This window comes from Callorhinus ursinus, unplaced genomic scaffold (genome assembly GCF_003265705.2).
Source record: "Callorhinus ursinus isolate GAN/ISIS: 27379988/994484 unplaced genomic scaffold, GSC_fseal_2.0 scaffold17, whole genome shotgun sequence".
Lineage (NCBI taxonomy): Eukaryota > Metazoa > Chordata > Mammalia > Carnivora > Otariidae > Callorhinus > Callorhinus ursinus.
The window spans coordinates 28,582,953-28,607,879 of NW_027397079.1; the positions used below are offsets into that span (position 1 = coordinate 28,582,953).

A 24,927-nucleotide genomic window follows, 5' to 3' on the forward strand; every position below is an offset into this window, starting at 1 on the left:
TATAGTATTCTATTTTCATATATGTTAGAATTTTCCATGATAAAAATAGAAGTATAAGAGTGTTTGGCTAAATATGCATAAATTATCTTTAAAAGATAACATTAGCTGTCTATGGAGAAAGGAATACTAGGTGGTTTACGAATGGGGAGGAGAGAGATTTATCAGTTTATATCTTTATTACCTTAATTTTTATCTTCACAAATTTATAAACTCTTCATAATGAAAATAATCTGCTCACTATTGCAACAAAAAATATGAAATACCTAAGAATAAAGTTAAGAAATGGTCTGGGCTGATACGAAGACTTCTAAAAAACTGAGGGTCATAAAAGATTTGTTTAAGGAGGGAACAGGCATAATTTATTATTGAGAAGGACTAGTTATTATTGTGAAATGCAAAATCTTCCTACATTAAGTCCCAAAAGTTGATTCAATCCTGAAGTTGGCAAAAATAATACTAAAGGTTATATGGAAAAAGAAACATAATCAAGGAAATTTGAGAAAGTAACTGGAGGAAGAAAACTGGCACTATTAAATATTATAATTTAATAATTACAGCAATTTTAATTAGCTGGGTATACGATCACTCAATTAAATTTAGGTTTTATTAATAAGAAAGAGGACAGTAATAGGCAACTTTAAAACTATGATTATTGAGACAAAAATAAACAATGGAACACCACAGTCAGAAAAAACACCAAAAAATCCCCAGAATTTTGAAGATGTTAATACTGGTATTTCAGATCAGTGGGGAATCTATGGTATTTAAACAGTACCTAGTCATATGGAAAACAAGAACACAAAAGTTAAAACTACAATGAAGTGTATTTTTTCCATACCTCTCAGATCAGAAAATATTAAAGTCTGACAATATCAAATGCTAAAAAAGGTGCAGAGCAACCAGAACTCTCATATACTTCTGGTGATTGTGTAAACTGGTAGTCACTTTAGAAAACAATTAGGCATTATCTTGTAAAGTTGATGTGCATTACCTTCTGACCTAGCAACTCCATTCTCTAGGTATAAACACTCAAGCATCAATTCACAAAGTGTGATCTGAAAATTTCTGAGGGTCCCCAAGAGCATTTCGAAGTATCAGCAAGGACCGCTTTTCCAACTATGTATCTGTGAGGTCGTATTTCTTCATATTTTTCAACCAAAACAACAAAAACTGCAGAAGCAGGTGTTGGAATTCACCTGACTCTATTAAGCCTAATTTGCAATAATGGAAAACAACAGCACTCTTCTTTGGCAAATAGTTATTTTTCTTTAAAACATTATTTATAGTAACATGTGATGAATCTGTTATTTCTAAATGAAGAATTAATATGTTAAAACATTTCTTGGTTTTAACTTGGTACAGTAAACATTAAGAGATGTAATCCTCATTAACAAAAGTTCATTAGGTCTTAAATTTGAAGGGTGATGAAAGGGACCACGTATAAAGAATATATTTGGTTTTGTCTTGGCAAAGAGCTTCAAAAACTCTTGGAATTTCCTGAATGACAGGAGTGATTTTGTTATGCTGAAAGGTGACCCTTCATAGCTTCAGAATGCGGGCTGGTCACCAGAAAGACCACATATGTGATTAGAGAGTTGGAACTTTCAGTTGCTCCACCTGGGAAAAGGGCAGGAGAATGAGTTCAGTCATATGTCCAATGATTTAATTAACTGTGCCTCCTTAATGGAACCCCAATAAACACTAAACACTAAAGCTCAATGATACTTATTGATTGGTGAACACACTAATGTGCTGGAAGGCTGATGCTTCCAGACTCCATGGAGTGAGGACATGGAAGCTGTGTTCAGAAACCTCCCAGACCTCACTCTATGTATGTCCCTGTAATAAAACTGTAATTGTAAGTACAGTGCTTTCCTGAGTTGTGTGTTATTCCAGTGAATTACTGAAACTGAGGGGTTCATGGGAACCCTTGAATTTTTAACCAGTTGGTCACAGGTGTGGATGGCTTGGGAAACACACTTGTGACTGGCATCTGAAGTAAGGGCAGTTTTGTGGAAGACTAAGCTCTTAACTTGTGGAGTCTGCCACTAAGTCCAGGCGGTTGGGGGTGGGGTGTGTTATGTGTGTTTAGAGAGGGGGAAGAGAGAGTGAGTGAAAGAGAGAGACAGAGAGAGAAAGAAGGGAGGTAGGGGCAGAGGGAGAGAGAAAGAATCCCAAGCAGACTCCAGGTCCAATGCAGAGCCCAATGTGGGGCTCGATTTCACAGTCCTGAGATCATGAGCTGAGCCAAAATCAAGAGTCAGATGATTAACCAACTAAGTCACCCAGATGCTGGTGGTTAGTGTTTGAACTGGATTGCATTACGCTGCAGTTAGGGTGGAAACAGCAAATTTAAAAACCCAAATCTCTGAGAACAATTACCCCAAAGAAGCTCTTGTACGTGTATACTTAAAGGCAAATAGAGGAGTGTTCAATGCAGCACTGTTACCGAACAACTGAAATGTCCATCACTGACCAGCAAAGTGGAAACACTGTAGTATACAACATGTCTGGAAATACAACATGAATGAAAATGAACTACAGCTATATGAAACATAATGTCAAAACAAGTTGTGAAAGATTAAAGTATGATGCCATTTATATAAAGTTAAAAAAATGTAAAACTGAACAATTTAGAAAAGAAGAAACAGGAGCTCCTGAGTGGCATAGTCGATTAAGCATCTGACTCTTGGTTTCGGCTCAGGTTGTGATCTCAGGGTCATGGGATGGAGCCCCATGTCGGGCTCCACTCTCAGCATGGAGTCTGCTTAAGATTCTCTCTCCCTCTTCCTTTGCCCCTCCCCCCTGCACTCTAAAGTAGATAAATAAATCTTAAAAAAAGAAGAAGAAGAAGAAATGCGAGAGCAGGCAAGTCATCAGCTTGGTGTATAGCAACCTTGGTTAGTTTCAACAGAAAACTTTCAATTCTATACCAGATGAACAACTAAGTGAGGCTAGAAAAAAAATACAGACAGAAGGGTTTAGACAAATTTGTGCTTAACAGATCTACAGTAATATCCTCCCTCTTTCTTACCACTCATTCATGGGGCTTCATTATATACACATGATCGATGACTGATAAAATTATTGTATTATATCATTTCTAGGAAACATATTTTTTCCAAATTTCAATGTTGCTCAATCAGGACATTTGTCAAAATCAATATGAATTTTAATGTACTATTATCGCCCCCACCAAAGATTACTAAGTTGATAGATCTTATAACAAATGGCAATCTACAACAGAAAAAACAGACATGTTATACAACTGAGTGGCAGCTGAATATTGTCCAAAAAATGTGACCACCAAAATTTTACTATTTTTCAATAATCCTAATACTTTCCATTTACCATTCCATACTGTAACTATGTTTATAAACTATGTTTATAAATTTCCTAAAGTATCACACTGGCACTCATCCTGACCTAATACCTAGCCCATTACTAACAAAGAAAACAGGACTTCATGTTTCAGGAGGAACTTGAACAACCAAAATTATATTACTATATTAAAATTTGGCTTTAAATGATTTAAGCGAGTTTAACATTTTTTATCAATCTGAAATCTTAGCTTTATTAAAAAAGTAACCATAAATTTAAAAACAGTATTAAATAGACTCTGTTCATCCTAACTGGAACCATCTCAGTATTCTAAAACTCACTGATCTCGTGAAATGTAGAGGTGGTGAGATCAAATCTCTAATTATACCACTGTTACTGGATTATATGATAACCTAATCAATAAACAAAGGATACTTTGATCAAATATTGTTTTTGATAGTTTTGGCTATAGTCACCGCTGAATATGAAATTGGTATAAATAGAGACGGGGATTGTGTAACCAGAATGCCACTGTTCTTACTGGTAAGACAGAAGTTTCACAACTCAGGTAACACCAGGAAGAAGAGGGCTGGGGTAGAAAGTTACAGAATCCTTAGCTCTTTTACGCTGCTTGGATTGCATAATATCAGTACTTCGGTAAGAGAAAGTCTTTTGCAGGTATGCAAGGTCTAAGATACTTGTATATATTTAACATATACCCTTTCTTAGAAAGCTACTGGAAGATGTGCTTTGGCGAAGAAAAAAAAAGACTGAATCTAAAATGGGATAAAAAAAAATGAATGGATCCAACACAGGGCAAGTGACCCTAGGACGGATGAGAGTAGCACACAATTTATAGGAAATCATCAGTCTAGACTGATGCAGGGAAATGGAGGGCTCTAAAACAGAATTCTCCATACACCTGAAACTAATATAACATTGTATATCAACTATACTTCAATTAAAAAAGAGAATTCTCGGGCGCCTGGGTGGCTCAGTTGGTTAAGCGACTGCCTTCGGCTCAGGTCATGATCCTGGAGTCCCAGGATCGAGTCCCGCATCGGGCTCCCTGCTCAGCAGGGAGTCTGCTTCTCCCTCTGACCCTCTTCCTTCTCGTGCTATCTCTCGTTCTCTCTCTCTCTCAAATAAATAAATAAAATATTTAAAAAAAAAGAGAATTCTCCAGGTTAAAAAGAAAAAGGAACTTATATATCTTAGCACCCAAAAATCCATTAATGACAAGTACTAGCACATTTGCAGAAAAAAATATAAAATTTATACAAAAGCAGGCTAAAAAAGCAATTATTAATTCTAAGGGAAAAAGTTACAGTCACAGATTTATCTATTTATTTTAGAGAGAGAGTATGCACATGCAAGAGCAGGAGGCACAGAGGGAGAGGGAGGAGAATCTCAAGCAGACTCAGAACTGAGCACAGAGCCCAACGCAGGGCTTGATCTCATGACCCTGAGATCACCTTGACCGAAACCAAGAGTTGGATGCTTAACCAACAGCACCACCCAGGTGCTCCTCATTGAAATGATTTTGAATGTGTTCCCTCTATTCCATTATTTGTAAGATTTTGATAAAGATTGTCATTATTTTTTTAAATGTTTGGTAGATTTCACCAATGAAAGCACATGGTCTTGGGCTTTTCTATGCTAGGAGATTTTTGATTCTCAACTTTCATTCTTGTTATTGTTCTAAGAAGATATCCTATTTCTTGGATTCAAGATTCATGATTCAGTCATGGTAATTTGTGCATTTTTAGGAATTAACTGTTTTTTTTTCCCCTAAGTTATATGATTTGTTAGCATATAATTGTTTTTTTGTTTTTAAAGCTTTTAATTTTTTTAGTAATCTCTATACCCAATGCAGGGCTCGAATTCACAATCTTGAGATCAAGAGTCGTACACTCTTATGGGGCGCCCGGGTGGCTCAGTCATTAAGCGTCTGCCTTCGGCTCGGGTCGTGATCCCAGGGTCCTGGGATTGAGGCCCGCATCGGGCTCCCTGCTCCACGGGAAGCCTGCTTCTCCCTCTCTCACTCCCCCTGCTTGTGTTCCCTCTCTCGTTGTGTCTCTCTGTCAAATAAATAACATCTTAAAAAAAAAAAAGAGTTGTACGCTCTTCTGAGCCAGTCAGGTGCCCCAGTATATAATTGTTTATAGTAACGTTATCACACTATGTATTATCTGTTGTATTGTTTTCTCTTCCATTTCTCATATTGGTTTTTTAATCTTCTCTCTGTGATTTTTTAGATTTTATTTTTAAGTAATCTCTATACCCAACTTGGAGCTCAAACTTACAACCCAGAGATCAAGAGTTGCATTCTCTACTGAGCCAGCCAGGCACTCCTTTTTTCTTAGTTAATACAGTTAAAGCACTGCCAATTTTATTTTTTTTTAAAAAACTGGTCATTACTTTCAATGTTATGTTATTTATTTCTGACTTTTCTTTGTTATTTCCTTCTTCTACTAAATTAGAGCAAAATTTCTTCTTTCCCTAGTTCCTTTTAAGTGGTGCCAACATAAATGGTTATATACTTGAAATGAAATAAGATCCTGAGAACATAATATAAAATTTCAAGTTGGATATGAATATACAGTATAATCATTCATGACACGCTCTAGCAATACTGGGCATTTCAGGGGAAAGGAAATCTAGAACCTTAGGAAAATTATTAATGAAATAAGTGACTAGGAGCAAATTTAGCTTCAATCCTGATACAAAGTATGCCAAAAGAAGCTGGTAAAAAGGACGCCTGGGTGGTTCAGTTGGTTAAGCGCCTGCCTTCGGCTCAGGTCATGATCTTGGAGTCCCGGGATCGAGTCCCGCATTGGGCTCCCTGCTCGGCGGGGAGTCTGCTTCTCCCTCTAACCCTCTTCCCTCTCGTGCTCTCTATCTCTCATTCTCTCTCTCTCAAATAAATAAAATCTTAAAAAAAAAAAGCTGGTAAAAAAATACAATGGTTAAAGAGAAATAGATTACAATGAAGCTAAAAAAGTACAATAAGAAAGATGGAATGGGAGGCACATTGAGGGATTGCAGTCAAAAAGATAAAGAGGGGTGCCTGGGTGGCTCAGTCAGTTGAGCTCCTGACTCTTGATCTCAGCTCAGGTCTTGATCTCGGGGTCATCAGTTCAAGCCCTGCGTTAGGCTCCATGCTGGGCATGAAGACTACTTAAAAAAAAAAAAAAAAAAGTTTAAAGAGAGTGTCTGCAACACTAGCACAGTGACCAGTACTGGTTTCTGGTAATGAAGAGTTTCCAAGTGGAAATGAAGCATTACACTGAGGAGGTCAAGAGCAGAAAGGTCGAGACCCATGAAAAGGAATGGGGTAGTGACAGAAAACTGGAAGGAAAAATTCCTTCTGATGTCATAATAAACAAATAGAACACTCAGAGTGAAAATATGAATACTGGAGGAATTTTCAAAGCTCTCCAATAGGTGAGGCTGAACTAACATAAAAGAGCAAGGTCATAATCAAAAGGATAGTGATCTGTATCATGAGAAGAAAAAAAGCTCATACCAAAAAAAACCATGTAGTATAATGAACACCTAACTTTACACAAACCGATTTTCAATAAATGTTAAATTAGGGAGGGGGGACTGAAGAGGTAAAGTTAAACAATACATTGTTTTTCATGGACTAGAAGCCCGTAACCCCTTGAAGGAGCAGAGAATACCTCTAAGCTGTTATCAGTAAAATCTATTAAGTAATTCTTTTGTTTCACTTACAGAATGTTGTTGACTTTTGTCTATCAATTTGGGCAGCAGCATCTGGCTGATCATCAGATCATTTCTTCTTATTGATTTCAGATGCAACATCTATGTAGCCTTACTTGCAACACATATCCCATTAGATAAATTTATAAGTTATCCAAAGGTTTACATGTCAACACTTTATGAACACATACATTTATTTTTTATTATTTTATTTTATGTTTTGAGAGAGAGCAGGCATGAGTTTGGGGGTGGCGAGGAAGAGGGAGAGAGAGAAACCTAAGCAGGCTCCACGATCAGCATGGATTCTGATGTAGGGCTCGATCCCGCAACCCCAAGACCGTTGACCTGAGCCTAAACCAAGAGTAGGATGCCCAACCGACTGAGCCACCCAGGTGCCCATACACTTCGTGAACACATACATTTAAAGAAAGTTCAATTTCATCACTGTAGTGACTCAGGAAATTCTATCCTTAACTCTTTCAAGTTCTCGAGGTTTGGCTTAGGAGGAGAGAGGGACATTGGGAATGCCTAAATGGAGAAAAATGATAATCACAAGTTGCTTTTTTTTTTTTAAACTGCCCCTTAGGGGCACCTGGCTGGCTCAGTGGGTGGAACATGCGGCTCTAGATCTTGGGTCATGAATTTGAGCCCCATCTTGGGTGTAGAGATTGCTTAAGTAAATTTAAAAAAAACAAACAAACCTGCCCCTAAGTCTTACACACAAAAGGTAGAAATTATTAAACAAAAGACGTTTCTAGATCATCTCCATCTTCTTCATATAAAATTAATGGAAAACTTTAACAAAGGAAGCTCGAGTAGTTTTATTATACTTTTAATTTTATTTAAGATGGACATTAGGACTATCTTATTTCTTTTCTGATCATCTTGTTTATTCTGCCACTGCCAAATTTCAGAATCTTTTAGAAAGAGCACCATGTGGAGATTTGCAAATCCTTTTGGAAAAGATGAGCCATCTGTTGAGTCCTACTTCCCTTGAGGCCATTACTGTGAATCACAGAGAAGGGTTTATAATAACTACACAGTAATTCCAGTAGCTACATGGACTCACTACAGCAAGTAACAGGATTTAAAAAAAAAAAAAGGAAAGAAAAAAGAAAAAAATCCAACATAATTCCCAAGAGAATAGGTCTACTCTGTTGATGCTTGTTTTATTGAGGTTTAGAAGATTTAGGCAAGAAGAACCTGTGAGCTTCTGAAAAACAGTGCGCATATCAACCACTTCTCTAGAAAGATGCGCTGTATCAAAAGAAAATGTCATACATAGAATGCAGTATTTATCTATACTCCTGGAGATTTATAGTAAAATTATACTAATTTGGATTACTAGGATAGAATAAAATCTTACTACCTGGGGGTGAATGTAATAAATATATTATGAAATGTTAACAAGTAAAAATCTGAGAATTATCAAATAAAAATTAAGAGAAGCTCTCAGATTTGTTTTGAAGGCCTTGCTAAGATCGAACAAGCAATTTTCTCCCCAAATGCAAAAAAAAATCTGGAACTGATCACAGTGATTAGTTAAAATATTCACAGAAAAACATCTTAAATTCTCAGGCCCAGTTACAACTAGCTGAGGCTCACCTAGCTACAGAGTTCAAACTCCTGCAACTTAACAATCCAACTTCTCACTCTCCTTCTAAATTGTCTTTATGAAATTAGCTTGAAAAAGAATGTTTTTCAAGTATTTATGATATAGTAAAGAAAGGACTCTATACAAGACAGCAGACATGGGTTTCTTGTCCTGATTCTGCCACTGACAAAAATGTGTGCTCCTAAGCTTTACTCATCTGTGTTTCAGTAAGGCTTAAAGCTGTATTATAAACTATAAAATGTTTTGCTTCCTCCTATACCTATCCCTCTCTCTACCACTTTCAGGCTCTATTTGTTTACAATTTTACATTTGTTTACACACAGGCATATGCAAAAAATAGTACAGTGTATGCAAGCTGATATCATAAAAGTGTGACAGCTTTGTAAGTTAAAGAGCCTCAATACCTCTCCTTTTATTTTTTTAAGTATTTTTTTTTAAGATTTTTATTTATTTATTTGACAGAGAGCAAGCACAAGCAGGGGGAGCTGCAGAGGGAGAGGGAGAAACAGGCTCCCCACTGAGTGAGAAGCCTGATGCAGGACTCCATCCCAGGACCCTGAGATCAGGACCTGAGCTGAAGGCAGATGCTTAACTGAGCCACCTGGGGACCCCTGCTAACTTTTAAACTACTTAAAAAACTTATTTCCTTAGAGTACTTCTGTCTATGATTATGGCACTTTTATTTTTTAGTATATGTGCTGCCAAAACGAGCACGGCACTTTTATTTTTTAAACGTCAACAGTTGGTCTAATTTCCATCCTCTGAGATGTTTTAGAATCAAGCAATATAATTTAAAACCCATCTGATTAATATGTGGGTGACCAAATGTAACAATATCACTTTTTTTTGTAGTTTTATGGTTTTATTAACACAAATAAGACATGCACACAATAACACTTTTGATTAAAAATGGAGCAGTGAAAAAAATCTGGCTCCAAAATAACTAAGTTTCTTATTCTGTTTAAGTACTAGTTCAAAGGCAATTCCAAACCTCAAAGAACACTAATGTTCTAAGCACTATCTGCATATTGCCCCGACTTTCCAATTAAATTATTCAAAAATTGAATACTTATGGTAAATTAAAGTCAATTTTCTATGGGCCAATGTTCTCCACTGGACTATAATTTACCCATTTTCGATCTCTAGCACCAATCACAGATCCTCATAAAATAAGTACCCAATAAATATTTACTGCAAAAGATACTTTAAAAAGTATTCCTCCAATGTGTGAAAAAATACACATATTCCTCACATATCTTTTTTATGGCCAAATTATTTGTAAGTCAATTATAAAGTAGATTACTGAGAGTGAGTTGAAAAAAATCAATACAGTATTATAAATAACAGCAGTAGTAAAATCATTATTTGAAATACTTACCACTCCTCAATGGAATCTACCATCATACAGTTATGATCAGGATTCAGTCCATACATGAAAAATGACAAAGGAATACCTACAAAGAAAGAAAAAGGAAGACATGAAGAGAATTATGGTCAGAAGCTCCCTCCAGAATAAGCACTTTATTGTCCTCTCCATTTTTTTCCTCCTGATTTCTGCTTTCCTTTTAGTCCTGTTTCATTTGCCACATGTCTCAGTGCCTTCTCTTTCACACCCTTGCATTCTTTCTCCTTCTCTTTTCTCCCTGCTCACTCTCTCTCTCAAATAAATATACAAAATCTTTTTAAAAAATTAAAATGCTACACATTCTTTAAGAAAAAGTATTTTCTTTATTAGTGAAACATCCAGCAAAACTTTGGACTGACTCTAAATTCTAGAGTTCTTCTTTTCTCCAAGTTAAACATTCAAGAAAATTAAAAATATATTATTTTTAAAGATTTTATTTATTTAAGAGACAGAGTGCATGCACAAGTGGGGGGGGGCAAAGGGAGAGGGAGAAGCAGACTCCCCACTGAGCAGGGAGCCCGGATCCCAGGACCCCAAGATCATGACCTGAGCCGAAGGCAGATACTTAACCAACAGAGCCACCCAGGTGCCCTGAAAAAGGTATTTAAAATAGACATTGGAGATATACTTTTGAAAAGAAAATGTTACTACTACCCATTTTAAAACTCTGTAAAAACAAAAGAACATATTACCCTTTACTGATTATTTTGCCTATGTTTTAGTCAAGTGCTTTAATGAACTGTCATTGCCAAAGAGACCCAAAGGAATAAAAGTAGAGAATATAAAGAAACAATCAGGGCTAAGTATAATCAAGGTAACAAAGAGACTGATATGAAAATATAATGCCAGATAATTTGGAAACTAAAAATTCTTTTTTAAAAAAGATTTTATGTATTTATTTGACAGAGAGAATGAACACAAATAGGGGGAGTAGCAGGGAGAGGGAGAGGGAGAAGAAGGCTCCCAGAGCAGGGAGCCTGACTCAGGCTCGATCCGAGCCAAAGGTAGACGCTTAACCGCCTGAGCCACCCAGGCGCCTTAAAAACTGAAAGCTCTGAGAATTTAATAGTGATGGTCTATCACTCACAAATTCCCATGATGAGAGCTGGCATTCACACAAGAATATCAATAATGGTATGAAATATTTAGTAATAATTATATGGATAATATGTACATTTGGAAATTGATGATTTGTGGCATTTCCATGTCTACTGTAATTGTAGTAAGTTAAAGGATACTTTTTAAGTCAGTACATTAATAATAATCTGAAATAAACTTGTAAATTAACACAACTGGCGTGTATAAAAAACAAATATTTATAAGGATGTAAAAGTTACCAATACTTTTTTTTAAATTTGATCATGAAAGTTGCTCAAGAAAGGATAGTAACACAAAAACACTTGCATAGAGCTGTTCCAGACTTTCAGAAATGGCAAAACAGTGGCAAACCCCTGAAAATAGGGAGAAATACTGGCTACAGGGACACTGAAATTACAGAGCAACACTAACTACAGATTTAACGAAGAAGGTACTGATTTGGTAAGCCCTTCCATAAATTCATGGGAGACATTCCATTAAAAGAAAAAACTGTCTTCTAGACCTTTCTCTACTAGAACCTACTGAGTATGGTAACTCTGAATTTAATCTGCAGAGGAATGTACATGTTTGTATGGGTATGGTTGAAAATATTCAACTAAAGTTTCTATCAAACATGAGAGTTCTATATTCACCGATATATTTCAGATTTTCTTTAGAACTACCCATTTAGCAATAAAAAAAGGCTTATAAAAGAGTTGGGGGGAAGCCTCAGTTTCACCTCATTTTAATGTTTTAGGAGATGCTAAGAATGTATTATATGTAAGAATTGAAGTGACAAGGAGTCAAATCTCAAAACTGTTGTGAGAAAAAAATCCACAAGAAATGTCAGCTTTCCCATTCTTTAAGAACTTGTATTTAAGTACAGAAAATACAGAAGCAGATCAACTTAAAAAGATAAACAAGCAACATGTGTTTGGGTATAAAATTATATTGGAAATTAAGTAAGCTTGCTATGAATTTGTCAAATTAACACTTGTTAAGTGGAGCACGGAATGTTGGAATGGTGAGCCAAGGTTCAACAACAGACCACAAGAGGAACTGAAGAGAAATTTCTTACAGGTCCTGGAAGAAGTACCTGACATGCCTCAAGGGACCACAGGGGGAGATCAAGGCAGAATGCAAACAGAGAGGCAAGACCTGGGCACATGCCTTTATTAGGGTCTATGAGTGGAGTGTTTTGGGGTTCCTGGGCTAAGCTGGATTGGTCAACTCAAACCAAAAGAGCAGAATTTTGCTAAACTACGCTGGGGTCTTACTAAGCGTGCTTACGGGAAAGGCAATGGGAGACAGGAGAGACTGCTGATTCAAAGGGCTGCTGGGGAAGTCATTTCAGAAACTTCCATTTGCTTGTGACTCTGAGGGCTAATACCTAGGGCATGCATTTGCATGAGGGGGCTAGTGTCATTTTAAGGTCACCAAAAGCTGCCTGGCCAAACAAAATGATTGCTGAGGCAGCAATACCATGGAGTAGCTTAGCTAAACTCAGCGAAGTTTGAGGTGAAAAGAAGCAGAGAAATGATCAGTGGGGCAAGTTTTGGGTAAAGAATCTATTCCTCTCAAATTCAATTAGTTAAGTGGCTGAGTTTTGAATCAATTTTTTTTTTTTATTTGACATAGAGAGAGAGACAGAGTGAGCACAAGCAGGGGGAGTGGCAGGCAGAGGCAGAGGGAGAAGCAGGATCCCCACAGAGAAGGGGGAGCCCGATGCGGGACTCGATCCCAGGACTCCGGGATCATGACCTGAGCCGAAGGCAGTCGCTTAACCAACTGAGCCACCCAGGCGCCCCGGAATCAGTTTTTAAAGAAGTCTGAAAAAAGTCTTGTGTTGAAAAAGATTTTAACAGATACCTCTAAAAAATATCATTAAGTCTGTTACCCAGTTATATATTATACTTTCCAATTATAGATCACTGGCTACACAAGCACCAGGAACTAACATTCACATTCAGGAAATTACCTATATTTCTGGTCTCAGTTAACCAAGGGCAGTGCTTCTCAAATTGTGGTCCCGGGACAGCAGCATCCCTATCACTTGGGAACTTGTTGGCTTTGCAAATCTTCTGGCCCAATCTAGACTTATTGAATCAGAAACTCTAGGAGTGCCTGGGTGGCTCAGTTGGTTAAGTGTCTGTCTTCGGCTTAGGTCATAATCTCAGGGTTCTGGGATGGAGCCCCGCCTTGGGCTCCCTGCTCAGGGTGGAGTCGGTTTGTCCATCTCCCTCTGCCCCTCCCCTGCTCGTGCGCTCTCTTTCTCTCTCAAATAAATAAAATCTTAAAAAAAAAAAAAACCTCTAAGAATTAGGCCGAGCAATCTGTGATCTGACAAGTTCTCCAGGTGATTCTGATGTAAGCTAGGTTTGAGATCTACTGGTAGATCGGAGGAAAGCGTCCAATCAGCTACATAAGAATGGTTTCTTTTTTTTCCCTTCTTTTGCATTTTTAGTATTAATAATATCTTTCAACCAGTGTCATTATTAGGAAAAAGAAATGTCCTTAAGTGGAAACCATTTTCAGTCTTTTTTTTTTTAAAGATTTATTTATTTTAACAGAGAGAGAGAGCAAGCACAAGCAGAGGGAGTGGGAGAGGGAAAAGCAGGCTCCCCCCGAGCAGGGAGCCCAATGTGGGGCTTGATCCCAGGACCCGAGGATCATGACCCGACCAGAAGGCAGATGCTTAACTGATTGAGCCACCCAGGCGCCCAAACCACTTTGAGTATTAATGTTCCCTCAAAGGAAGAATTCAAAAGAAATGAAAACAAGAATGTGGTTTTCCTCTTTTGGGGTGGGAAGGAAGGCAGGCAATTGGTTCATTTAACAAGTATTCATCAAGAAGCTACACTGTTCCAGGTACTCAGCAAGAAGGAAAGACAAGGAAGTAAAAAGAACTCCAACAATTTTAATTTGGGTACCATTCAACATAACACAATGTAATTAACAACATAATTGCCTATTCCTGGTGTACACATAACCAGTAATACCACATAAGTAATAATTGTATGTACACTGAAGCAACGGACTAGCAAAGCAAAAAAACGTATGGTCCATCCCTGATGATCTAGGATTAGTGGTTCTCAAACTTTGACATGTATCAGAATCACCTGGAGGGCTTATTAAAACACAGATTACTGGGTCCCACCCTCCAGATTTTCTGATTCAGTATGTCTGAGCAGAAGCCCAAGAATTTTTTTTTCTAATAAATTCCCAGATGATGCTGATGGTCCAGGGACCACACTTTGATAACCACCAATCCAGATTATCGGGCATCATAAAATCTGGGCACTCCAGGAAAGAAAGGTCTAAGAATTACCAGTTCATTTCTCATGCCCTTTTTATGTACATTTGTTGCTGAGATTTAGTCTGTTGTCATGACAGCAAAGAGAGTAGGGAACAGAGGGATTATCTTTTAAACTATGTGGTTTAACTATTTTATCACAACCCATGTTCAGTTGTCTATGTTGCCTCAACCAACCTCCAGTACGAGGGGTTTCCTAAACTAGAAGCAAAAGCTAGTACTCAGACATTTCCATGATTATGTTGTGACTCAGAACTCCTAAATTTTGTTTTAATGTCCTATACTGTATGAATGGATTTCTCTAAAAATTTGGAGAAGGCTCTCCCTTCAGGGCCCAAGAAGGATCCTGTACCTATTTAATTACACATAGTCAAATGAGAGTAAAGTTAAAAGTAATTTATATTGTTTTAAAAGACTATCCCAAGAGCCTAGGCTATGGGAAAGAGTACTTCTAGTCCAGCTGCCTTCCATCAGGGCAATAATTAAAGTTAAGGGGCCCCCAAGGATTTAGGACTCCCTGGTTTCTTTCCCTTTGGAGTTTAGGAGCTTTGGTAAAAATAGATCAGGTTCCACAAAGAGGCCAGGGTCATTCTGGCCACACAGAAAGGTGAGAAAACAGTTCAACTCTTACTAACTCAATCCTCCAGTCCCAGCTCTTCCTTCAACCTTCTCAAGTGCCCAAGTTCTGACTGGCTACAGCAAAACAGAACTACTCTACCATGAAGTAAACTAGCAAAGGATCATTTGCACCCCATTGTACAGCATGGAGGAAACCCTGGATTACCTATCCTTCTCCTATGCACCAACCTGTTTTATAATTTATAGATGAACACACTGAAAGATTACTACTACTTAGTGAGCCCAATTGTTAAATACAAACAATGCCTTCCTCCAAGTTAATGTATTGAAAACTAGTGAAAAGCAAATGAAGTATATCAAGAAAGTCACCACCTTGCCAGCCTAAAGCCACTTCTTTCCTCCCTATGCAAATATAAACAGAGAAACGATAGCCTGGAAATCAGATGTATTGCCAAAAGGATGTAAAATATGGATGTTAATTATGCTACCAGGCTGGGAAAGATGAAGAATAGATCAATGAATCGAATTCCAAACTGAGCTTATTCTCTGTGTAGGAGAAAATTACATACAAAAGGAGTTAGGGAATTGTTGTAAAAGCATAGGAATAAGATTAGTAGCTAATCTATTACCACTATGAGATTTTTAAAAAGACTTTAGGGAAATACAAAGAAATAATCAGATTATTAAAGATAATGACATACAATTTTCAAGGGAATTAACCCCCTGAAACTCTTGAAAGAGAAAGAATAAAGAGCTCATTTAACCCTTGTAGAAAATTTATCAGTTATATTCTCCAACAACAAAGTAATCTCTAAAATTAGTCTTATCTAAAAACCCACAAAATTCATTCTTATTAATGTATACAGATTATACATGAAACATTGTTTGATAAATTTCTAACTAGGATTGACCAACACCGAATCAACTTTTCCTCTTGCACTGGATGTTTTCTAATTAAAAACCAACAGTATTCCTCAGATTGCCCTTTAATGTCAGTGAATGGTGCACTGAATCATTCTTGCTATTCAAGGTGTTCATTTTAAAATACTAAGTTATCTTTCTGTGTTGGTCCAAAGAATTCAATAGCAGTTTCCTTTCTACACATCTTGTATGGAAAATGTAGCCACCAATCATTAATCACCTATTCCAGGAAATGCATGGCTGAGGCCAGAAAGATAAGGTAAAATATTTTTTTTAAAAGAGTAACTATTTAATATTGGATCACGCATATCTGTAATGGAGTCATACCCAAAACACACTAATATGCAATTATAATCCTAAATAAATTTATCTAATTGTATATCCTAATACAAGAATCAGGGTGTGCATTTAAAAGTTCCTTTTTTCGTATTTAAGTTAAATTTGAGAAGATAACAACTGGCAATAATAATGTGCATCCTTGCTAATATTCTTATCAAAAATAGACTTTAAAATAATTTGTCAATTTCTAACATCATATTCATTTTAAGATTCTACCTGACTGTACTAACAAGCAGACTTTTCCAAAAATTCCATAGAAGCAGTTTAATAATGCACTAAGGGGCACCTGTGTAGTTCAGTGGGTTAAGCATCTGATTCTTGAAATCTGCTCAGGTCATGATCTCAAGGACTTGAAATGGAGTCCTGCATCGAGCTCCGCCTCAGGCTCCACACTGGGCATGGAGCCTACTTAAGATACTCTCTCTCCCTCCTCACACACCCCTCCCCCGCCGCCCTCCCACCTGCCTTTCTCTCTCTGCTTCCCTCTCTTAGAAAAAAAAACTGACATAAACCTGGTGGGGACTATACCAAGTAGTCTGTAGACTTCAAAGGAACTTGTAGGCAAAACTTGAGTATTATCGAGTCTCTAGAAGCAAACTAACTAGAACACTGATTATAGCACTCTAGGTAGAGAAATGAACTAAGATTATTTTTCTTGGCTTTTCTTATGCTAGTCTTCTGTTAGACTAAAAATTTTAGTACCACTTTTAGATAGTCTATAAATATAAGGTGAACAAAACAGAACAATCTGCCATTAGTTTTTCAGACTCAGAAAATTTGCAATTAATTTTCCTAAAAAAATTAAGTATAAGTGGTTCAGATAAATGGTTTTTAAAAGAAAATTATTTGACTCATTCATGCCATAGATCAGAAATAAATATTTTTGATGGCAGTTTGGTAAAACCAGATCAACTAGTTCCAAATCCTGTTCTGCCCCTTTCTAACTGTGCAACTCCAGGCTAGTTATCTAATCTCTCTGTGCTTCAGTTTCTTTATATATTAAAAATAGGAACATTAACAAATATCTACTCAAGTTAATTCAGTTAATCAATACTCTCCTGCTGTATGATTAACTAAATTAATATGTATAATACATACGACACTAACAACAAAGTGCTGAGTGTTGGCTATTATTATTAGTGCATGTTTAATTACGTAAGGAGATATAATTTTTAAATTCTTAGAGTTTAATGTTAATCATCTAACATTCATCCTTTTTTCAAGTAGTTTTTTATTGACCTGTGAAGCCCTATTCTCTTTTTAGCTTTAAGAGAGAACAAAAATATATAAAGTGCATGTATTTGTATTTGCTAAATACCTCAGATGGGCAGTCACATAATAAACTTGGAAAAAATACAATACTAGGTTTAGCTGATTGAAATGGGCTTGAAAGACAAATGCAAAAACAAAAGGTTGGGTTTTTGAGAGAGAAAGAGGGATTTGTGGAACTTTTCTTTAAAATCTGTCCTTTTGCTATTTGCTGAAGTTGCTTCCTATTCCTTGCCTAAATATGTCATCATATACAATAAACCCCACAGAATATAAAGGATATATAAACCTGGAGAGTGTTCTGCGGGGCAGGGTGGGTCAGCTGGAGAGGGACGATGCTGTGCAGTTTCACTCACATGTGGAAATTAGGAGATAAAACAGACAAGCAAGGGGGTCAGGGGGAAGGGTGGCAGACCAAGAAATAGACTCTTGGCTGTGGAGAGGAAATTGGTGGGGAGCGGGGAATGGGTGATGGGGATTGCTGTGGTGGGCATTGGGTGTTGTGTGGAGGTGCTGAATCACTATGTTGTACACCTGAAACTGGTGTTGCATTGTTTTAGTAACTGGAATTTGAATAGAAACTTAAAAAAAAAAAAAGTATAAACCCAAGGTCAAAGGGCTTACGGACTTCCCTGACCGCTATTACAATATGTAATTCTAACAAAGAATTTGATTGTATAAAAGTTTTTTCCCTTTTGGATTTGTTATTTTAAAATATTGGCACAAAACTGTGGCAATGTTTTCATCTATTTATATTAGGAAATATTTGTTCATATCTTCCTTTACATATAATCCATTTTTTGCTCATAATTCCTATTAAGACCTGTCATTAAAATGCTTACATGACATGTCTCTCTAAAAGCTTTACTTGTAAGCCACACAGTACCGAAGACTGGCCTATCAAAAAAGAGGTCATTACAAGGTGCCATAACTGTGCACTAATGAAAGCAGCAAAGGATTGACAGTCAAAAATTTAAGTTTGAGTCCTAGTTATGCTAATATCTAGCTATTTCAGCTTATAAAATTGGTAATGTGTTCCTGTAGAACAACCTCAAGTTTATTACTACTAAATCTGTTTTGAGGGAGAGGGACTCACACCTTTTAGAGTCTGATGAAGCCACATGTGTTCACCTCAGCAAAAATTAACACAATCCACACATTTTTTGCAAACAATCAGGGGCTTCAAGTAACCGCTGAAGTCCACGTATCCTAAGAACCTCTAGACAAGAGGATTACAATGGTCCCTGCTGATTTAATATAAAAAAAAAATGCCATTCACTCATTCCCCTCCTCTTCCTTCCTCTTTCTCACTCATACACTTTGCAGTTTTGCTGTTCTGCCTATAAACGTACCAGTGCTAACAAGCTTATGCTTATAAAAGTGAAAAAGAAATTAAGTTTTACCTTCACTGGCAAAAAGTATTTCCCCCCTTGACGTGTGTGCGCAGGTTTCACAACTGTATCCTGACAAACTAGGTACAACAGTGATTTTCTCTATGCAATATTGTCCTCCAAATCCTCGTTGAGTTACAGTAGCTTAAAAAACTTGTCAGAAAAAACTAAAAATCAAAATATTTTTATATACCTAGCATCTAATAAGCACTACCAAAGACCTCCAATACGAAAATTATGTTCTGATAAGGATTTAATTGTTCACATATATCCACAGCCACACCAGTGAAAGCAGTAGCTGCAGCTTTGCCAAAGTCTCAGCTGTTGTAATTGAAGACAGACTCTCAGGAGCAACTATCATTAGTTTCAAACAGCAATAATTACAAAGGCTTTGCATTATGTGGATTATACATTCCAAGGATATAGAGTTGCTACCAGACTTCAGGGACCATCTTAACAGGCAAAATTGCTCATTAAAGCAATCATCAAATTTATTCTATATAGGAGTTTAAAATTTTCTGAAGTTTGCTAAGCTTGCTATGCAACTTTACTTCACCTTGTAAAAGAGCTATTCCTAAAAAGTTAATTTCTAACAATCTAAGCATACACCTGGACTAACCTTATAAAACTGAAAGTATTACAAAGTAAAAACCAATCAGCCTATCACTTATAAACACAAAAAAATCAATGACTAAAACACTGGTATTCTGGAAGTATTTGTTAAACAAAAAAGTTCCTTTTTGATAAAAATAAGTAACAAATATTAATAGAAAAAAGGTAAGAGTTAAAGGAAAACTAATCCCAACTGTGCAACACATTCACAGTTTGCAGTTCATCAGATTCCATCACATCTAACAGGATAACATGCAGGCACTTCAAATCCCCTAAATCCTCCTTCGTGAAAGCAAAAGTCTTTAGAAATAAATGAGAGAAAAAACAGGAACACAGCAAAAGCAGACCAAAATAACACATCTATCAGAAAACATAATTGCTGGGGCGCCTGGGTGGCTCAGATGGTTAAGCATCTATCTGCCTTTGGCTCAGGTCATGATCCTGGGGTCCTGGGATCGAGTCCCGCATCGGGCTCCCTGCTCCCTGGGAGCCTGCTTCTCCCTCTGCTTCTCTCTCTCTCTCTCTCCCCCTCCCTCTGTCTCTCATGAATAAATAAATAAAATCTTAAAAAAATATTTAAAAAAACATAATTGCCAATTTTCTAAAATTAATCTTCAGGTATTATGAAAACGGTGATTGTTTTCTCTAATTTAAAAATTCTGCAATTCAAGTACAGTGTATCATCCTTCAATATAATAAAAAATAACTTTATAAAAGTGCCCTAGTAGTTGATGTACTCAGAGAGAAAGTAATCCTCAAGTCACTTGCAATTGAGTAAAGAACCATGATATATTTTATTAATAAAAATACTGTAACTATATTTTACTGGTTGTACAAAACATTCAAAAAATTTAAATATAAACAACATATAACATTTTACTAGTTTCAGGTGTATAACGTAATGATCTCATATGTATATACTGCAAAATAATAGAACATTTTTAATGTATTAAACTATAAAAATATGGCTGAGAGACATACTAAAATTAAAATTATCACTAGCCATTAGAATTAAAATTTCAGAAAATGTAAATAAAAGTTATATTATTTTTCATGCTGGTTAACAGCTCACCTCTAAAAAGAATTCCAATTTTTCCCTAGTCATAGGATTTCTTCATTCGGTGTTTTAAAGTTTTATGTAAGTAATCTCTACACCCAACATGGGGCTCAAATTCATGACCCTGAGATCAAGAGTCAGATGCTTCTCTAACTGAGCCAGTCAGGGGCCCCGAATTTTTCAACAAAAATTTAAAAAGAAAATGTGCATGACTGTTTAATACACTTAGGCACTATCTCCAAAATTTTGACATCTTTTTGATTAGGTTCAGATTTTAAAATATCTGGGCAATAAGATATAAAGACAGTTTGGGTGAGTTTCTGTTTAAATTAGAAGCTTTTAACAAAATGAGCAATGACAGAACCCTGAAAATATCTATAAATAATGATTTCACTCCTCCAGTACGCTTGGCCTCTAATGTTAAAATGTACCCTCCTTTCCAAAACGACATATTTTGAATGCAGCCTAAGGCCTTTTTAGACTAATAAAATTAACTATTTTTAAAATGTGAATTCAATGACCCTTTTTTAAAAGCTTGTACCATTTCTGTTCCCTCTACACATACACACTTAACACAATTGTCAAACAGCAAATTTAAAAACTTAAGCGAATTATAATTTTGTGTTACTTCCACTTTATACTTCGGAATAGTCCCACATTCAGCTCTCACCCCAAAAGGCAAACAATGCACTTACGGTGTTGGGGTCCTTTACTTTGCACTTGGAGCCCACGATTTTTTTAAATTTTTATTGTTATGTTAATCACCATATATTACATCATTTGTTTTGATGTAGTGTTCCATGATTCATTGTTTGTTCATAACACCCAGTGCTCCACGCAGAATGTGCCCTCTTTAATACCCATCACCAGGCTAACCCATCCCCCTACCCTCCTCCCCTCTAGAAACCTCAGTTTGTTTTTCAGAGTCCATCATCTCTCCTGGTTCGTCTCCCCCTCTGACTTACTCCAAACTTGAAGGGAACTGTGTTCTCTTTTAAAGCCTTGGAGTTACCAATAACCCTCGACCTTTCCACTTTCTGTAACATCATGACTCAACAGTGTTTTCCACCCGGCCACCAGAGCGGCCGCGTACCTACCTGAAGCTGAGCATTCCAAATAAATTCAATCTTCAGTGGAAATGATGGAAATTGTCTTAAAACATCTGAGTAGGAATGGGCTTAGGTAGTGGCTCATACTCAACTACCTGACGGTCAGGAGGCTTTTTCTGCACCCACACCACTGTGGGACCCGAGAAGTTTCAGTATGTTCAAAGAGATGAACCAAGAAGTCAAGAACTATCAAGGCGAAGCAGTCTCGCAAAACCTCCGCTCAGCCCTTACAACCGCCAAAGCGCCACGGACACGCGGCGGCCGCCTCTCCGGGCGCGTAGGGCCGCCCGCCCGCCAGCCCGGTCGGCCGTCGGGGGATGCTCACCTCGGGCTCACCCTGCACGCCCGCCTCCCGAGCCGCCCTCGCCTACCCGAGCGCCCCCACGTCCACCGGCTCCTGCAGCGAGACAGCGGGCGGCCGGCGCCGGCGGGCATCGTCCGAGCGCGGGCTCTGCTCCGCCGCGACGCGGCTCGCGGAGGGCCCGGGTGGCCCGGGCGGTTCAGCGCCTCGCGGCGGCGCCAGAGCAGCAGTCACCCGGGCTGCGTTCGGCGTTCCCCGCTGCCACGCTCGAGAGTCGCTGGGTCGCGCGTGGGTGCGAAGTTGCGGACGGAGTGGGCGGCGGCCCCGGCGAAGCCCCGCCTCCGAGAGCGGTCCCGCCCCGCCCCCGCGAAAGTGCACCTGGCCGGGGGGCCGAGGCCCAAAACGAAGGCTAATGGAACGCCTGACGCGCCCGGCTCCGCGCTGAGGCACGCAGGATTCGCACTGCTCCCTTCCATCTTCTGGGACCGAGAATCGAGGGGGCCGAAATCCTGCCCACGCCCAAGCTATAGAGTTCCTCCCTCCCCCCCAGTGCCTCATTTTCTCCACCTGCTAAGGGAGGCGCTGAGCTACCTCAGTGGCTCTCTTCACAGGAGCAAAGAGGGCGCGAGCGTGTTAGTAGCTCATCTGAGGGAAGCTAGTACTTTACACTTAGTACCAGGGCGCCCAAGCCCATCGAAGGCCCACCTTTGGGCTCAAGAATCTCTGAACTTCAGGGCACCTGGCTGGCTTAGTGGGTGGGGCCTGTGACTCGATCTTGGGGTTGTAAATTCAAGCCCCACCTTGAGTGTAGAGATGACTTAAAAAAATAAAAATCTTTTTTGGGCGCCTGGGTGGCTCAGTTGGTTAAGCGACTGCCTTCGGCTCAGGTCATGATCCCGGAGTCCCGGGATCGAGTCTCATGTCGGGCTCCCTGCTCAGCAGGGAGTCTGCTGCTCCACCTGACCCCCTTCCCTCTCGTGCTCTCTCTCTCATTTTCTCTCTCTCAAATAAAATCTTAAAAAAAAAAATAAAAATCTTTTAGAAAAAAAAATCCCTGAGCTTCGTGATAATTAACATTCTTTCCTTTTCTAATTCACCAAGAACCTTGCCAGCTTCTAAACCGCCTCGCCACCACATTCCCCACAAACCTTAGGCAGCCTTGTCCGTCCAGTCAGTTCCTCAGAATCTAAATCTTCACTGCGAAACAAAACTGCTCGCACCTCCCTCCTAGGAAACTTCAGGAACAAAGTGGTACTTGGAAGGCACGTGGGCACGTGCGCACGCACGCGCAGAGACTTCTGGAGGGGGGTTAGGTAGCTTCTACGCCTGCGCAGTGGGTGGAGCAAGAGGGCCTGTCTGGAGAGTTCTGAAGGGCTGGGGGTTGGGGGCTGGGGGCTGAGTAGGGATGGACTTCATAGAACGGTTGTGTGAAACGCGTTTTAAGTGCGTAGTCCATTTGCACATAGTAGGCTCTCAACAAACATTTGTTGAATGACTACATGAAAGGAGTATGCCTGCTACTGGCATCCTTTCCACTCAGATGGAAGCATGGGTTCTCTTCCCTAAATTGAACAGAATGAGCCTTGCTTACGTAACCCTCCATGCATCCTCAGTTCTTATGAAGGGGCCATTCTGGTACATTTTTGGTTGACTTTATAATTTAAAAATTTTGGAAGGACTTTATATGTTCCACGGGTAATGGCCAACTGTCTTAGCTAGGGTTTGAGCCTGGAGGTAGCAAACACATCACAAGTTTGGGGGACCTAAAATATCAAGATTTTTAGAACTCCTTGCATCCAGAAAATTAATTCTTTGTAGCATGGCTCTTACAGCCCTATTCAAGGATTGTGTAGACCAGAGAATCCAGGTACTCCAGTATGGTAACTTGGATTAAATTTCTCAGTTGAACACCTAAAGCATCCTGTAGTATTTATGCGTAAAGGCAAGGAACCAGAATGATGCGACTTTTCATTTTCCAATAGTCACTTATTATAAGGCAAATTTTAAAGGTACTTTAAAACCTGAATGTGGCATGTCATGAGACATATTTTTTTAAAGAAATCAGAACACAGCAAGGTTTTTGTTCCTTCATTTTAATTTGGATGAAGAGGGAGCTTCAGGGATCCATGAATACACTAAAGCAGTATGAAATGTTTAACTTCAATTTAGTGGGAAAAGGTTCTGTAACTTTTATCAGACTCTCAGATATGTGACTCTCCCCAAAGTAATAAGAACTGCTCCTTGTTTATGTGCCTATGAAATGTATTTAAAAAAATTTTTTTTAAGTTTCAGTATTACTCCATGTGTGAAATAAAATATTGTTCCTCTTAATCATCTGTTTTGAGGGGCGCCTTGGTAGCTCAGTTGGTTAAGCCACAGACTCTTGGTTTTGGTTCAGGTAAGGATCTCAGGGCAGTGAGATTGATCTAGTTCTCATTTTCTCCTCCATTGACCCTTATCCTTCCTTTTGTTTTATTTTAAGTAATCTCTACACACAACAAGAGGTTCGAACTCAGGACCCTGAGATTAAGAATGGCAAGCTCTACCAACTGAGCCAGCCAGGTACCCCTTTATCCTTCCTTTTACACTTAAATATTAGGGTACCAGGAGCCCCTGAGTGGCTTATTTGGTTAAGCTTTGGACTCTTGATCTCAGCTCAGGTCTTGATTTCAGGGTTGTGAGTTCAAGTCCCACATTGGACTCCACGCTGGGCATGGAGCCTACTTAAAAATAAAAATTAAAAAAAGAAAAAAAATTAGGGCACCCAGCAATTATACTTCTAGGAATTTGCACCCAAGGGATATGTATAAGAATTTCATACCAACACTATTCATAAGAGCCAAATACTGGAAACAGCCCAAATATCTATCAACAAAAATGGTGGTTATTCAT

At 38.4% G+C, this 24,927-nt stretch overlaps 1 protein-coding gene across 5 annotated transcripts in view; it reads right to left on the minus strand.

Annotated features, from left to right (window-relative positions):
* TEX15 (testis expressed 15, meiosis and synapsis associated) overlaps positions 1–23,266 on the minus strand; it is a 90,818-nt gene extending 67,552 nt beyond the window's left edge. The window contains exons 1-2 of one of the 5 annotated variants that reach the window (XM_073902416.1): positions 23,184–23,266; positions 10,041–10,116 (exon numbers count right to left, since the gene is read on the minus strand). The gene's annotated coding sequence lies outside the window, so the exon portion shown is untranslated. The other 4 variants (XM_073902420.1, XM_073902418.1, XM_073902417.1 and 1 more) reach the window with 4 other exon arrangements.
* Positions 23,267–24,927: the final 1,661 nt, after the last annotated feature.